Source organism: Anastrepha ludens, chromosome 3 (genome assembly GCF_028408465.1).
Source record: "Anastrepha ludens isolate Willacy chromosome 3, idAnaLude1.1, whole genome shotgun sequence".
Taxonomy (NCBI): domain Eukaryota; kingdom Metazoa; phylum Arthropoda; class Insecta; order Diptera; family Tephritidae; genus Anastrepha; species Anastrepha ludens.
Genome location: NC_071499.1, coordinates 83,469,318 through 83,483,600, shown reverse-complemented (window position 1 = coordinate 83,483,600; position 14,283 = coordinate 83,469,318).

Genomic DNA, 14,283 nt, shown 5'->3' with positions numbered 1-14,283 from the left:
AAAAATATTATTTTTATTTTCCAGTGCTGAAACTTCCAGCAAAATTGGAGTAAAACGAAAATTCATAGAAGAGTTGCTTCATAGCTTCAATTCAGTTACTTCCAAAAATTCTGCCTTGTAACTTGGAACGACATTTATAAATTTTTCGCTTATAGCCCGAAAAGAATAAATGAATTAAAAGAGTTCCAATAGTTTTTTTTTTGTTTTTTTTTTTGGTTTGGTCAGGGCAACTAGCAAGTGCAGCACTCAAACAATATTAAGACCATTGTACTACACTTGACTTTTTAATTTTCTTTAAATCTAACCGATCACCGAAGAAATCTGAGTAGATCTTGTGGTGCCAAGGAGCCAAGATGGTCGCTTCTTAACACATCAGTTAGTCAGGAATTCCCATATGGAGAGAGTTACTTCAAAAGCCACAAGGGCATTCTTTGCCTGCACAAGGCTTTTTGGTAAGACATGGGGACTAAACCCTAGAATGACCTTCTGGACATTCACCACAGTTGTGAAACCCATAGTCACTTATGCATCCTTAGCATAGTGGCCCAAGGTCAAGCAAAGAAAAGCAGTAGACGAATTAAACAAATTGCATCGCCTGATATGTGTTGGTATTACAGGAGCTATGAAAACATGTCCCACAGAGGCATTGGGTGTGCTCCTGAACATACCACCGCTTCCAATCTTGATTGAAAGGGAAGCTCGCTCGAGAGCCTTAAGATTAAAAGGACATTTAAAGCTCTTAGAAGACTTCCTACATAGTCCCATTCTTCATAGGGATGCTATACTATCACCCAAACCAATACTCTACAGGAACTTCCAAGTTATAATTAATGAACGCACACACTGGAGAAGTAGTTCTATCACTTTCAAACCTGGCTCTCAGCTATGGTTTACTGATGGGTCCAAATTAGAAAATGGTAGAACAGGGGCAGGAGTTAATGGGCCCAAATTCAAAAAATCGATTCCGATGGGACTCTAGCCAATAATATTCCAGGCAGAAATACATGCCATTGAAATATGTGTCAGAGAATGCCTTGCAGGAAAATGAGAGGTAGTCACATCTACATACTTTCAGATAGCCAAGCGGCTCTAAAAGCCTTTCTATCAACAACTATCACCTCTAAATTGGTAAATGATTGCCTAAACCTTCTCAACACGTTAGGAAACCTCAACATAGTAACACGAGGCTGGATTCCGGGACATGAAGGACATGAGGGAAATGAAATAGCTGATGACCTTGCAAAACAAGGAACAAATATGCAACTTACTGGTCCTGAGCGTTTCTGTGGACTCACAAAAGGCCACATTAATGAATTCCTTAGGAAATGGGAAGAAAGGAAATTTGTTGCACATTGGCTAAACTGGGCCGGTCAGCGTCAAGCCAAACTATTCCTAAGTCCCAACAAAGGAATATCTGACAAACTTCTCTCACTAAGCAGAGTAGATCTGCGTCTTTTAACAGGATATCTTACAGGTCACTGCAGCCTGAGGTATCATCTAAGTAATATTGGTCTATCTGAGACCAATGTCTGCCGCTTTTGCGAAATGGACATATAAAGCTCAGAACATGTGTTTTGTGAATGTCCTGCGTTGGGCAGACAAAGACTTCACCACCTTGGTGGTATCGTAGTATCTCCATGCAATCTTTGGAACAGCAAACTCAAAATTGTGCTAAAATTTTGAAAAAGCCTAAAACTCTAGGGTTACAAAAATAGGCCTTTCACAATAGATCAGCTCTGTTCGCAGTGCGTAATGGCCTTCTAATAATAATAATAATAATAATAACACATCAGTGCCAAACACCTCTAACCTGATTCGAGCGAAGGCGGGGCAGACGCACAGGAAGTGGTCCGCCGTCTCATCCTCCTCTTCACAAGCTGGACAGAGTACACTCCAAGAGTACTGTAAAATCGCACAAAATATTGGGGATATATTTAACACATTGGTTAGCCTTAGAAACGTCTTTCGCGCATTAATGAGTCCCACTGCCTTACAGCTCTACTTTCTTTCTTATTCATTAGAAGTGAATGACGTTAAGTCTATTGAGCTTGCAAATCTTAAGTTAGAAGTGAGATTAATTTATTTTATTTATTTATTATGATTATTATACTTAATAACTAACAGGAGTGCTAGCAGCCAAGACCTTCGAGATTAAATTATACATGCTTTATTGCCTTATGATTTAAAAATAATACATATCTTAACAATGAATTTCAATCCAAAAATGTGAGACTTCCTTTTTTGTAAGACAGAATGAAATATTTTTTAAGTATATGAAAAATAATTTCGTAAGATTTGTGAATACTTTAAAAGATTTAAACGTTAGTAATGGAATAGATTATTTACCCAATGACGAAATATTTATTGGTTCTAAGGCTGACAGTTTTTTAAAGTCGGATAAATTTACCGCGTTAAATAAAGTTAAATATCCGAACATTTTATACAGAATTTTTGAAGCAAATGATTTGATTTTGGAGGGAAAGATATTAAAATTTTAAACGTAATTAGTTCTAGTAAAGTTTTTTGCGTAAATGAAGTTAGTATTCAGACCCTACTAAATGAATTTTCACATCTAGTACCAGTCGATCCTGATACCATTTGAACTCAATGGAGACAATTAAGGCTTGCAAAACTAGATTTCCAGAATTGCACGGACATCGCCGAATTCTGGAAAAAAGTTTCTGGTATAAAGAAAGGGCTTGGAGAACCCTGTTTCAAAGAACTCGTTGCATTTGTAAATGCTTTATTGTCATTGCCCCATAGCACGACAGCTGCGCAAAGAAAGTTTTTTGATCTCGGCTTTGTTAAAACTAAATTTAGAAATAAACTTGAAACGAAAAAGGTAAACAATATAAAGTTTGCGAAAGAACTAAATAGAAACCAAACCTGGGACTACAGTGTTTGGTCAGCTAAATATTATTTTTCAAATAATACAAATGTGGAATACGAGATTTTCATAAAATGAAACAAAATGATCCTAATTCGTATTTGAGTAATGAACCGCATTCCCATGGCAGCCGGTTCCATGTTACCGGAATGACTCGGTTTTTTCCCGACCAAGGGCTGCCGGACCAGTAAACTAGCCCTGTCTAGTGAGCCGTATCTCTACTGAGTCACAGAAAGAAAATATATATATTAATGTATATAATTGGAGCGTACACCCTTTTTGGTGTTTGACCGAACTCCTCCTCCTATTTGTGGCGTCCGTCTTGATGTTGTTCCACAAATGGGGAGACTTACAGTTTCAAGGCGATTCCGAACGGCAGATATTTGTATGATGAGCTTTTTCATAGCAGAAATACAATCGAAGGTTTGCCACTGCCTGCCGAGGGGCGACCGCTATTAGAAAACAGTTTTTCTTAATTGTGGGTTTTCACCGGGATTCGAAGCTACGTTCTCTCTGAATTTCGAATTATAGTTACACACCAACCCATTCGGCTACGGCGGCCGCCTTTTTGTTTTTAAGTTTGAAACACAAAAGTTCATTGTAATGAGTGAAAACACTTAAAAAAGTTTATTCAAAAAAAAGTAATATATTAAACTAATTCATGTGCATACATGTCTCAGTTATATGATATAAAAGGGGTTGGTGTCGAAATTCTGTATGTACAAAATTCTAAAAACAAAATTCTGCTTTTTAAAAGTCTGCTTTTTAAAATTCTGCTTTTTTAAAATTCTGCTTTCTAAAATTCTGCTTTCAAAATTCCGTATTACAAAATTCTGTATATATCGTCCCCTTAGTATTAAAATAGCCTATACATTTTTTGATGTTTTGAGAAAATGAATTTCAAATTTTTTGTCGAAAGTAGCTCTCACTCAAATCTCGTTATGTCTGTAAATATTTATTATTTTTGACTGACGTTTTGACGTACTTTGTGGAACTAGAATTTGACCAAATTTTGACCACATATAAAATCGACGATGGAGAATCCAAAAATTCAATAAAAAAATAGTAACCTATGAGCACATAGGCTATTGTTATACTAAGGGGACGATATAATGTTAACAATGTTAAGGAGTTAATGTAATTATTTATTGTAATTTATTATTATTATTAATTTTTATTATTATTCGAGATATTAAATAAAAATAAAAAATAATAATAGTAATAATTTTTTCTTCAGTTTCGATAGAATCCACAGTATTTTTGCGTAGAACTCTTCTAAAAAAAACGAACAGCTGCGAAGAATTATTAAGAAAAGAAATGAATTAAGTCACACTAAATATTTAAAAAGAATTCAAAAAAAATGTTGTAATTGGCTAAACTAAAATATTGTTATGGCTTAAACATATACATATGTATATTTATGGAATAAATGTTTATTTTGTTACTTCTTGTATGAGGATAATCACAAAACTTGAATAAAGCAGAATTTTTCGCATTAAACATGCAGAATTTTGAAAAAGCAGAATTTTAAAAAAGCAGAATTTTAAAAAGCAGAATTTTAAAAAGCAGAATTTTTTTGCAATTTACAGAATTTTGTAATACAGAATAATGACACGCTTCCATATAAAAGTTAATAAAAGGTGTAATATTTTAGTCGGTACATTTCTTCCTAATTTGGGACATTTTAGGCTAAAAACTGGTACCAAATACAAATTGCTTTTGGGTGCTTCGAGAATTCTGAGTGTGGAATATATTTCAAAATGAAGCGTCAAAACTAAAATTTGCCTTTTAAAATTTATTAACAAACGAATTTCGTATTTCTCTCAAACGATGAGGCATTTCCGGTTTCTACGTTGGCTGTTAGTGACAGTCGGACAGCGCAGCGCGACATCTGACAAGCATAGAATACAGCTAAAAGTTCTAAAAGCAACCGTTGTACATTGTGCTAGCAGCCGTCAGATGGCGCTCATGCCGTTTGTGCACCACTTAGAATGCTATGTTGTGCCTGGTGAATGAATTAACCCTTGAATGAAGAATTATCATTTTAATGCGTATTCAGTAGATCTGCAAGTTCACTTGTTTTCGACACCTGCAAGAACGTGCAGTTATGATTGTGAGTCACCTTTTATTATTGTTTACGCGCAGTTTGTTTACAGTTTAAAAATAAACAATAACACATGTAGTTACTTACATGGCATATCCATAAATACTCCAAAGGGCATTAGTATAAAAATTTCCAATTAAACTTCTGATTAAGCAAATTACCACTAATTGTTTACTTAACAAGCATTAAGGGCGTTTAATATGCCATTGGCGCACACATTTATTTCCAATTTCGTAAACAGAGGTAATGAAATATCATAAATTTCGGCGGATTCGTACATACGAATATATAAATCTTTGTAAAATGCAAGAAAAACAATTTTAGTACATACATATGTAGGTAAGTACGCGCGTAGAAATGTATCGACTCTTTAATATGACATGGATTTCGCTTTAAGTGAATGAAGAAACATCGCGAGAATTCGTCGAAACCCCAAATTCGAATGCAGAGTTGCAGTTAACACACGTAAAGCGGCCAAGGTCAGATTTGAGCTACCCAAAAAACAAAAAAAAAAAAAACAGAAGAAGATTGACCATTTACTTGTATGCACTGTGTCCATTTACAGGTGCACATGCATATGAATAAATATGCACACATACATTCATATATATAAATATGTGCATAGGTTGAGTAATTAGCCAATAAGAAAATCACTCGCCATTGATAACCTTATTTACAGTTGCAGGTCTTGCAAAGAGCATGCCACCAAGCATGTATGCACACACATACGTATGTACTAGGGATGTCCATATTAGCGACGGAAAATTTTGTTATACCAATTTCGGGTTCCTTTTAAAGCAATTGAAGGAATTCCGTAATTAATTTGGGACTAAACTTTTTAATAAGAGAAATATACAATAACTAAAAGCATTTAAAATACATAAATCCTGAGAGCGATTCCTTTCAAGTTATCCGAGTATTTTGGGTATTATTCCAAAAATTTGCTCACTAGACTGGTTATTTAAACTGGAAAAAAGTAATGCATTTAAAATTTATGCAATATTTAAAATTTTGGTATAGAATTTTCGATCCGTTTTAAAATTTTTACAATATTATTTTTTTAATTTTTTTTGGACGAAATACCTATACTTGTTAAAAACAAGTTGTGCTAAAGAAATTGAAAATTTTGAAGTAAAACTTCTTAGGCGTCGATGGACGAACGAGAATAGAGAGTAAAATTTCAAGGCCGTGCAACGTTTTAGTAATTTTCGAGAGAAAAATGATGTAACGAAGAGGAAAAGGCAAAGAGAGCTACACCTTATATAAATACATATATCTTAGATACACTTTAGGCTATTTTTCCTGAGTTTTTCCTTGTGGTTGCTAATTTCTAGTGAGAAATAACACTGCCTATTTTTTGGCGCTTGTTTGTTGGTGTAAACGTGTAGGATATATAAAAGTCACAAGGTGTTAAATCACAAGATCAATTTCCCACCGAGAATTGTGATCACCTCTTCGAGAGATAACACGGTCCGGAAAATTTTCCCGTAAAAGATCAATGGTTTCGTTGCTTGTGTGGCACGTAGCGCCGTCTTGTTAAAAATAAACGTGGTCTAGATCAATGCCATCCAATTCCGGCCCTAAAAAAATCGTTAATCATCTCTCTATAGCCTTTTATATATTTAAATAACACCTGTTATTGGAAAACCCCTTTATAAATCGAAAAGTTATGGTTACATCGTAAAAGCTATAATTTCAAAGAATAAAAGTAAAATCAGAGTAGGGATATTTTTTAAAAATGGCTACAAAAAAATGTTATACCGAAAATGTTGAACAAAAAAATATAAAATTTGCCCAATTCTTTAAACAATAAACAATTTTTTTAAGAAGTTTATTTTGCCTCGAATAATTAAAAAACCTGATGAAGAACCGAGCATATTTCACTTTGAAAAACTCTATACACAATTGTTCTGTATTGAATAAAATTCAAAAATATAATTTTTTAAATTTTTTGAGTTTACCTTTTTTAAATATTCAAGCTTACAAATAAACCGTTTCTTAGAAGAATTGACGATAATGTCCCAAATGCCAGGTCCAATTGATAAGGATCCGCTCATGAAATAAAACCATTTAAAAAAATAATATTGTTTCGAAAACATTTTATACCAAATTTATGGAAAATTGCATTTTTTCATATGCAAATTTAATGGTAATTTTCAAAGTGTTATTTGCCTGCAACAAATTGAAATCCAAAAAAAGCTAAACAAAAATATAGGCGACTCAATTTATTGGCCTTCAAACATATTTAGGGGTAGCTCCAAGAACATTTTTTTGCCATCCTTAATGCACGTCCGTACATATGTACGCTTACAAAAATATTTTAATACACCACCGAAAATACAGGTCGCTCCTCGGCAGGCACTGGCAAGCTTCCGAGTTACATACATATGTATTTGCCACGAAAAAGCTCCTCATAAAGAGCCATCTGTCGCTCGGAGGCGGCTTAAAAGTGCAGATCCCTCCATTTGTGGAATAACAATAATCCATATACACTTATACATAAATATATATTCCACCGTATTGCTATTTTTAAACTTCTTGCACTCATTAGTATTTTTTGATTTATTCGAAGTTCTTCGCTCCCACACTAAATATTATACTCTTTCTGCCTAGAGGATTCTCTGGTTGCTCACTGTTATTTTCACCGCATTGCTTCAGGCACATTGCGTGAATGTTGTCGCACAACGGAATTAAACACCTACACTTGCATGTTTCTAATGCAGAGTCTTGTTGTAGGGGCTTCGAACACCCACTCGTGTGCAAGCAATCAAACAATTACTTGGAGTGCACACACCCTGCGGAGAAGTTCTTTTTCATAAATACAGAGTGACAAGATTTTTATAAAAAATAAATGAAGCAAAGCGTTTATATATTTTCGCGTGCTGATTTTTACATTATAAAAAAAAATTAAATTTTTAAAATTAAAAGTATTAGTCATAAATACCACATTTCTGCTTTAAAAAGTATTTTCTTAAATTGTCAAAAATGAACGAGAATTTTCGTCCACTTCAAACTTGCATTTCATTATCCAAAAATTTGGTTCGTTACAAAACTGCAAACCCGAAATTATTCTAAAATTTCTGTTTAAAAAGTTTGTTTCAAATTTTTCGAATTTTCAGAAATCTTTTACAAAGTTTGAAACTTGAATAGACAAATAATTAGCTACATATAAAGAAAAAATAAATAGATAAATAAAAAATAAATAAAAATAATAAATAAATTATCAAACATTGTAAAATAAAAAAATTGTCGATTTTCCTTTTGCAAAGTTTGGAGTTTGGATAAATAAATAACTAAATACATACAAATAAAAAAAAAAAACTAAATAAATAGTAAAATTTTGTAAATATGCTATATACCATAAGACATTTACCAAAAAACAAAATAATTTGTGAGGAAAAAACTTGTGGATTTTGCTTTGTGATAACGCACCATCGCACAGTGCCATCATGAATTTACCAAGAACGAAACGAATACCATGCAACAGTCATCGAATTCACCTGATATTTTTTGTTTGATTGAGTCAGAAAACCACTACGGGGAACGCGCCACGTTTTAACAGCCGCAATGAAGTAATGGAAAAAAACGGTTCTGATGGCTATACCGAAAATAGAGTTCCACAAATGTCTCGAAATCAGGATCAAATGCTGGCATATTTGCTGTGCGTTGCTTTGATGGGGCGTACTTAAAAAGCGATAACATCACTTTTGAAGAATAAACTTCTATTTGGAACTTTCTGAAAATATTTACTTTGAAGAAGGTGGTATTCATATGTATTTATATTACTTCTAGTTAAGTTACAATTTTATTAAATTTTTTAAACTAAAAAAAATTCCTATGCGCTCTGATAGTGTTTAGTTTTAATACCTGAGAACTAATTGAAAATTAAACCTAAAATATCAAACTTAGCAAAAGTTCCACATATTCGAAAAACGCAATCCAGCTAAGAAAAATTGTAACTTGGCGTCGAGTTCCAAAGAGGTACCTAAATTCGCAAACAGCGTATTTTCCTACAGGGCATTTACGCGCGTTAAAGCACAAATTTGTTTGTATGCATTGTTTCGATTATTGCTGGAAGTGTTACCCTTTAATTATCACACAAGAGCAGGGGATGTCGCTGCCAGCCATTGAGGTATTTTGCTAGTTGGAGGTAACACTTTATTGCTTGCAAATAATGCCCCAAAAAAAGGTAGAATCAATCAGTCTAACACTATTGAAAAGATTTGCTCAGATCCTTGTTCTGTTTTATTGCCTGCTTGTTAGTAATTTTTATTTCATCCTTAACGAAAATCTTATGGGCTTTATAAGCAATGCAAAAGGCAGAAGAGTTGACTCATCCGGCAATGAGGTAACGCAGGGTAAATATATCACAACAAAACAAAAACAAACACAGCTAAAAATAAACTTGAAATCGAGCAATCAAACGATAGTCAATAATAACAACAACAACCACGGAGCTCAGCGCGCCGAAACTGCGATTGTCGAAAATATTTGTAATCAGTAATACCGGCTCTCTTAGTATGCTCGAGGCGCAGTGTATTGTGAACACATATTCATTGATTTACATATGTAAATATGTACATAGGTACACAGCACGTATGTTTGCATATGTACCAAGGCATGCATGTAATATATTCCGCGCGATCCAAATGACTAGTTCTGAAATACCTTACAATGTACCAGCTTTGCAGCTGAAGAAAGAGTTCATCAATTATGGACACTTGCAGCAGTTAGCGAACTAGTGAATCCATGTACTGTAAGATCTCGTTTGATGCGGTGGATACGTTCTACAGAAAACCCCATAAAAAAGACTTCATCATCTCTGCAAAAGAAATTTGCGGTAAAGATAGATTAATTGATGAATAAATAAAAAATGGTGTGAGCTTTCAGTGTTCCACGATTTTTGGAGACTGTCTATACGCGAACTTCCTAAACAAGCCCATTTGTATGTTTGTCCAAAAAATGTTTGAATGAAATATATTACAAACCGCACAACTTCAAAATCGCATAAAAATTATCCGCACAAAACGAGAGCTTACAGTATTTGCTAAACATTATCTCCTAAAATAATTAATTAACTAGTTCCTTATGGGCAGAATATATAATACTCGTATTATAGTCCAATTTGTGGCAAAAAGCACCAGCTGAAAAGGTAATTAAAAAAGTATTATTGAAAGTTCCAGAAATATTCTATTATCAAATAAAACATTATGTAAAATTCCAAAACTTATTTTTGCATATGCTCATGGCGGCCGCCGTAGCCGAATGGGCTAGTGCGTGACTACCACTCGGAGTACTTAGATTCGAATCTCCGTGCATGGAACACCAAAAAGAAGAAAAAGTTTTTTCTAATAGGGGTTGCCCTCGTTAGGCAATGGCAAACCATAAAAACCCATTCGCCGTTCGGAGTCGCCTTAAAACTGTACTAACAACAAGACGCACGCCACAAATAGGAAGGAACTCGGCCAAACACCTAAAAAGTGGGTGATCAAATTGATAATTATAAATATATAAAGGGGGATTATGTGAGACTTACACCTCAACAACGTTGACAAATCGTAGAATTGTATTACGAAAACGACGTTCTGTGAAAAACGCGCTCAGGCAAACTACACCAATAAGAAAAAATGCCGAATTTAAGCTGAAGAGCAACCCGAATCCATTCAAAAACAGCCATCACATCTATTGAAAACAATCGTTATTTCTTCAAAGACGAGGCTGACTTTGCCGTAAATTGAAGTCCGTGATCTTCACAACATTTGGTTCTAACAAGACGGCGCTACAGTCCGCGAAACAATGGACGTCGTCGTCTCGGTTAGCGAATTATCTCTCATCTCGAAGCAGTGGATTGGCCACCAAGAACGTGTGATATCACACTTTTGGTCTTTTATTTGTGGAGGTATGTAAAATCCAAATGCTTTGTGGATAAACCAGCTCCGATTGAGGCATTGGAAGCTAACATTACTAAAGTTATTAACGAGATACCGACCGAAGTCCTCCAGCGAGTCATTCAAAATTGATGTTTACGGATGACCGAATTACGGCGCAGTTGCGGCCAACTTTTGAAAAGGATTATCTTTAAAAAGTAAATTTCATGAAAGGTTCTACACCCAAATATATTTCTAAATTGATTACCCTTCTTTATATACGAGTAGATTTGTTTCATGGAGTCTATGGTTTGGAAATCTTACAGACTAGATAAATTTACTTTTCTACCAAGTATACTTAAAATGCATTTCTAAAGCCAAATTGGCTATGGGAAAAATCAAGGACAATATTTTTGCTCAATACTTGGTTATTAAATTCAATGAATGCTAGCTTTAGAGAACTTGTTGATATATCATGAAATATAATTTTAAATTCTGTCTTTGAATTACATTTTGTGCTAAGTGCAATACAGTTTTATAGTCTTTCTTTATATAAACTGCACGTATGACCTTTAAAGAAATGATAAGTTGTTATTATTAATACTTACTGCTCAGATGATTGACTGTATCAAAATGTATATTCTTAACATTTGAAACATTCTTATTTATAGTAAAATAAAGGAACTTCTGGTATTGTGGGGTATGAGTTCAACAATATAGGTGACTATATCCTATCTCCAATTCTACCAAGTATACAACGCGTGTTATAAGTTCAACAAGAGATCCACTACATTTATTTAAAAGTAAATTTATTTACAACGAAAAAACAGTTAACAGATACCACGTATCTCATCAAGGTAATTCTTATAATCGTGAATATTTTTCCGTACGAGTTTTGAATTAATTTGTTCGCTCCTGTTCCATTTCCTCGCTCTACTCAGTAATATTGCAGTTTCAAGGATGATAAATTAGCCATTCGAAGTAAAATTGTGAGAGTCACTTCGATGCCACGCCATTGGGGTTCCGCAGTAGAATTCTGCCCGTTTATTTCGCACGACCAATCAGTCATTGTTCAGAGGACAACGAAGTAATATATTAGAATTCTGTCCGCTCATATCACATTTTTTCTTAAGCTCGTCTAATCAGTTGTTGGTCAAACGGCAACAGAGTAATCTGGGCGTAGGTTGCATTAATTTATTTCTCACATCATCAGCTCAATTTCAGTTTTATCGTAAGCCAACCGTCGTTACATCCCAAGTGGCGTCAGCAAATTCGCTGAGAGCCGGTTGACCACCTGAATTCTTTTCACCACGGCTTGTAGAGGATTGGCGCACCAGTGTTTGTTCAGGTGACCGCTGCTAAACTAGCTTTTATTTTCTACGATTATTGCTAATTCAATGAAGTTCCTATTACAAATAATAATTCGTGTGGATCTCATATTCCAAATATGTAAATTTGTTAGCCTAAAATACATTTCTTATTTTATTAAAATTATTAGATATGAAGTAAAAACAAATTGTAATATACCTTCGGGTGTTTACGTGTGTTTGCTTGCCAATTTTGGAATTGTGGTACATTTACAAAGAAGATCCTACTTGATCCTACTCATCAGCTTGTCGGGTTTCGCAATAATCAAAACCTCACAAGCTTGTTTCCAAACACAAAGGAAGACATTTAAAAGCAACCCTGGTTGCCTCACCCACTTCATTTGGAACAAAACAAGAAGAAACACCGAAAAGAAGAAAGCTAAAAGTTCAATGAAAACTGCCCGAATTGTAAGTCGGAACAATTCTATAAACGATTCCGAAAGAAGTGGTATTTGGCAGAATCCAAAGAAAAAAGATTTAGAGGCTTATCACCATTAGAAGGGACTTACATTCAGTGCAGTAAAACTTGGAAGGGCGATTCAAAATTATTAGAAGTGAGTCAATGCTTGTAATATGAATAGCTCGGATGCATAACATGCATTATTGGAAAAATTCCCATATTTATTTGTCAGTCTAGCGATGAGTAAATATTAGATTTAATTTATCAAATAGTTTCTTCCAATAAATGCTTGTGAGCTTACACTCATGTTTAATTTGGATGATCTGAAAATAAATAAGTCGGATGCTGTTGTTTGTTAACTTCAAAGATTCTTTATTAAGAAGTTAGAAGAAAAACAGTAAACAAGTTCTGTGTCTGCAAATTTGGTACAGCGTACTAAGGTTAAAAAAGTATTTTTTGGGTTATGTTAGATATTTTTCGTATAACTTTTTATTTGTGAATGAATGTATTTCATTGAAAAATGTTTTATAACTAAGGTCTCACTTTTTTCGAATAATAAAGAATAGTTACAATAAAACTGCTTGATTTTACGAAAGTCGGTTCTACGTTACCGAAACGACCCGAATTTATATCCGACCAAGGACTGTCACTCCAGCAAAATACTCCGTACATATATGTAGAATGTTTATGCTACTATACCGACAACAACAATTAAGCTGCTGCATTTGTCGCAGACTCTAATTGGTTACTTTGCAACTAGTAAAATTATACCCACTCTGAAACTAGCGTGATTTCTTTCTTTTATTGAGTAACCTGGACTTTTTACAGCAGGGCATACACAACTGTTGGTATTTACAAAAGTATTCGCGCAATTCTATTTATTATCCGTGTTTTATTGTTGTTAAATACTCACCAATACTGCTTCATTGAGGGCCGCACAAAGAGTGCGTTGAACGAGTTGAGGGACGTGAATTTCTGCAAAAATTTCGCAACTATAAAGAAAAAAAATCAAAATCGCCCTGCAGAGTAGTCTTGCGTATTTTTCATAAAAATAAAGTTTTGTTGTGGCTTGGGCGCGAGCTGCATTTTTACGCATGACAAATTGGCCCTGATCTGAATTTCGTTTAACTATACACGATTCCGAGAAACTCTCATGAACACGTAAAAAACCGAATACATAGTTAGAAATTGAAAAACGAAAAATATTGCGCTCTCTACGTACATACATATGTATTTACATAAATATTTTTTTGTGCAAATACATGGAGAAGTAGTGTAAAAAAGGTTGTACTCGTACTACTCAGTTTGTTTAAAGAAGCCATATACATCTTCCAGTTTTAATGTAAAATGCTGGTTTTTGTATGGTAGGTAATTAAGCATAAGCACCTATTCTAAAAGGTGTTGTGGTTGTAGTAGTAAAAACATTTCCCTTATACGTACGGGTAATGCGGCTGGAGTGACAGCCCTTGGTCGGGTATAAGTCCGGGTCGTTCCGATAACGTCGAACCGACTGTCACGGTTCTACGATTCGCTTCCTGCCTCTATTCAATACAACGAGTATAAAAGTGGACAAGTATACTTTCAAAAATTGGAAATTAAATATGTAAAATTTCATTTCAATGAGCAATGGATGGTTAACGGTGCAGTTTAACCTCAAA